We start from the raw sequence: 4,351 nt of genomic DNA, 5'->3' as shown, positions 1-4,351 counted from the left end.
CAGCTCACTTCTTCCCTCAAGCTTCCTCTCTTTTCTTCGATCCTACAAAACATCAAAATGTAATCTTATCACATCATGTATTAAGAATCTAGAATAGGAACTCAAAAGAGTTAGATGATGGATTTTACCTGAAGCAGAGCCATACTTCTTGACTCTCCCATCTCTTAGATCTCTCAGGTAGTTAGGGCAGCTTCGTCTCCAATGCCCCTTCTCTTGGCAATAAAAGCAAATGGTCTCCTTTGGCACAGCACATCGGACAATCACAGACTTAGTTCTTTCTGCACTTCTAGTGTTGCTAGTGTCCATTGAAGTTTGGGATTTTGATTCACCAGACAAGTTTGCTTGACCAGCACGCCAAATCATTGCTGATTCAGCAGCTATAAGCAAATAGGTGAGATTAATGAGGGTCACGTCATGATCCATCATATAGTACTCTCTAACGAACTCACTATATGATTCAGGAAGTAACTGAAGAACCCAGTCAGCAGCCAACTCGCTTGAAATATCGACACCCAACATGCTTAACCTATCAATGTGTGACTTCATCTCTAAGACATGTGCACACACAGGTTTCCCATCTTCGTGTCTACTTGCCAAAAGGGCTTGAGTGAGCTTGAACTTTTCAAGCCTTTGAACTTGTGGGTCAGGGAGAACGATTGGAGGAGGTGGAAGAAGTGAAGCATGACTCTCATTTCCTTGATCGTATCTCGAAACGCCATCTTCATTTGGAAAGCTTGTTCCAAAGGATTTGGGAAGACCATTGTAAGATTCAAACATCTACAAAACGGGAGAAAATTCAAGTTAAGTTGATTGAGTCCTTAATAAAACACCCAAATGAGTTATTAAGGCTAGGATCCAACACAATATTCTACAACCTAGAAAAGGGATGCCATAATCTAGTTGCAAAATATTTGAAGGTAGGTAAATGACGATTTACCAATTTCCACCATGAAAAATGAAAAGGAAGATTAAGTTTTAAATAAATTGAAACTCCTAGATCTTTTGAGATTCATTGAACTTTTCAATGGCATGTTTAATCTCGATTATGCCCTATTATTTGTGACTGGTATGCCGAGGATCACAAATAAGGTGTGAATAACCATACGAATCACGTGGTGCACCCAATGCTACAATCACCTAATCAATGTGCCGGTTAGTCACACACGCTCCATTGATCTATGACAAAAATCGAGTCACCCTTCGCTACCAATGTCATCCCCAAATTAGTGTGTCGATTAACCACACACGCTCCACTAACGTTTGACAGGGGTACGAAGTGTAATTCTATGGATTAGCATACAATTTCACATTTTTCCTAAAGTAACTATGATTTGGGAATTTTAAAAAGCATTTAGTTACTTTGTACTTCATTATACTTATAATGGAAGGTTTCTGTCCTATCCTACCCGTTCGGCTAACGACCCTCCACTAGTCAAGAGTGCGGTGGGTAAGAGTGGATACCCATTCAATCGCCATTTTATAGGCAATTTCCTTAAACACCCCTTATAGACCCACTTCGTGAATGAGGCCTACTAATGGTAAGACTGACTGTTTACTCATACATATATAATACTAGACTTTTAATGTTATATATGGTATAGGGTGTATTTTACACTTTTAAAATACTAGGTGGTTTAACTTAGTAAATTATACTTTTAATTTAATTAAATGTAAACCAAAAACTTTATGGGTTTATTAAATCACTTTTAATTATACACTTTAATTAATTAACAAAACCAAAAGGGTGTAATTCGAACTTTTCAAATTACTAGGGTTTTAGAATTTAACATTTCAAAATTAAACTTATAATCAACTTTTAAATTCCAAAACTTGAGGGCAAGTTTTGAAACATTTCAAAACATTAGGGATCAAATAACAAATAATTCAAATTAAACAATTAATTTCATAATTATCTACATTTGACCTAATCTTATTTAATCATTAGATAATTACCAAATAACTTTAAATAATCCATATTTATCACATAAACAACCAATATTTAAAAGATTTGAAATTATCTATTGTTTTGGCAAGGATAAACATATAATTAAGATAAAATTCGGATTTTAACTTTAAAAAACGAATTAGGCATCAAATCCAAGTCAAAACAGCAGTTAAATCCCGAAACTCCGTCTGTTTGACCCCTGGACTCGCCGAGTCAGGGACTGGACTCGCCGAGTCAGACAGACTCGCCGAGTTCATCCACTGACTCGCCGAGTCAGGTCGGGCAGAGGCCAAAAAAAACGTTTTTCAGTAAATAATTCAACATAGCATCACATACAACTGAAACCAACCTGGCTCTGATACCACTGATGGGTTTTAGGTATAAGAACAATCCTATGTGCTCATACAAACCCTAATGCTTGGATCTAGGTTTCTCTATTGTACATGCTTTGAATCCAAGACTAATAAACTTAGATCTAACATATTATAAACTGAATTAGGGTTTAGAGAATTACCTTTGATTGTTATATTGCAATAACAATCAATTCCTTGCTTGGATTGGCTTTAAAAGCTTAGTGCCTCAAGTGCTGCACCTCTAATGGAGTCACAAACACCATACACAACTTGGATGAAGAGGAGAAGAAAGGAGGCTGCCCAAAAACGACTAGAAACCCTAGAGAATCAGTTCCACACATTTTTTTGGGAGCCTAAGGGGTCCTTTATATACTTGTGTGGGCTGCTAGGGTTTCAGTCAAAACCCTAATGGACAGCTTAAACTCTAAGCAGCCCATGGAACCTTCTGGATAAAGACCATGGACGAAAATATGATGGGCTTCAATCATAATTTCGTTCACCCCTCATTCCTTTAGCATTCCTTAGCCCAATAACTCAATTATCCAATAATTGCAGTCCAGTCCCCTAAATTTAATTAATCTCTTTTAGCCACAAAATTAATTATCAATTAATTCTTGACTAATATTAATTAAACAATATGATTTCTCCTTTAATATATTATTCTCATAATATATTAATAAATCATATTTAAACCTCTCTCTCCTTAATTCATCCTACATATTGCTATGGTGAAGGCAACCCAAAAGGACCATGCTCATAATCGGGTCAAGTACATACCAAAATAGTTATGGACTTAGACACTAATCCAACACTTTCATCATCAGGTTCCATAGCTCATGTTCCAGCCTTTGGATTTCACCCCGAGGGCAATACTCCGCACGTAGTAGTTCGTTCATAACTTCCCATCCCATTGCATTTGCTACAGGTAAAGTCAGGGATTTGACTCGGCCGTTCCACCAAGTCAAAGCCTTATCGGTGAGCGTACAGGCGGCAAATTTCACCTTATCAGATTCCGAACAGGCGCAAATCTTGAAGATAGATTCGATTCTCTCTGACCACCAAGTTAGAGCAATGACACCCCCTGTACCATCGAAGAATGTCGGTTTTGCGTTCATGAAGTCTTTATAGGAACACTCCTTCCGGTATCCTTGATTACCTTTTTGGTTTTGGTTTTGGGAACCACCTCCTGAACCATTGGGGTTTAGTTGACGTAGGAGAGTTGATATGGTGGCAGAAATGGTTGCCTGAAGTGTTTCTAGATCGATTTGAAGAGGAGGTGGTGGCGGCGGAGGGTTGTTGGTGTTCTTTGAGCTTGGTCTTTTCCTCGGAGGCATCTTGATCTAAAAAGATCAGGAAAGGGAGGATCATAAGTCCTCTGAATTGAATCATGAGATATGGATCAGGGGATATCTCATCAAGACAGATATAACATTATATTAAGCGATAAAGCAGGAAAGAGTGATCAAGGCAGAAAATTTTATCACTAAAGGAATTATTAAGGAACAACACGTATACGAGGATTTCTACAAAGGATCGGCTCGAGAAATACTCCCATAGTATTTCATGGTTCGTTGCAGCAACGACTCGTTTTTTGGGATATTAGGTAAGTTTTAGGTATGCTACGTACCACAGTCACTCCCAAGCAGATGTTGGCCGTGTCTCGAATGAATATAGTTGGCCAGGCTATATTGATCCTAGACACGACTACATAACTGCCCATGTTTAACCGCAGTGTACAACACCCATTTACTTATATTTTGTTCTATTTGTAGTTACGGATTTCGACGGTAGGCATACTTGTATACTTTAGAAAATACTTATATTCGTAGAGTATACTTTTAGTTCAGAGCACTTAGGCCCCTTTAATGTTTACAGTCTTATACCATGTAAGCTTTGGTATACCAGTTCACTATAAACAAGGGCTCTGATACCAATCTATCACACCCCGAAAACCAAAGGCGGAAACATTTCCGGGGTTGACTCCATGTTGAGTATCAAATCCGATGCACATAGTAAAGCAGTAATCACAAAACATTACATTATATAATATTGT

This window comes from Lactuca sativa, chromosome 8 (genome assembly GCF_002870075.4).
Source record: "Lactuca sativa cultivar Salinas chromosome 8, Lsat_Salinas_v11, whole genome shotgun sequence".
In the NCBI taxonomy this organism is placed as follows: Eukaryota; Viridiplantae; Streptophyta; class Magnoliopsida; order Asterales; family Asteraceae; genus Lactuca; species Lactuca sativa.
Note: the sequence above shows the minus strand (reverse complement) of the source record.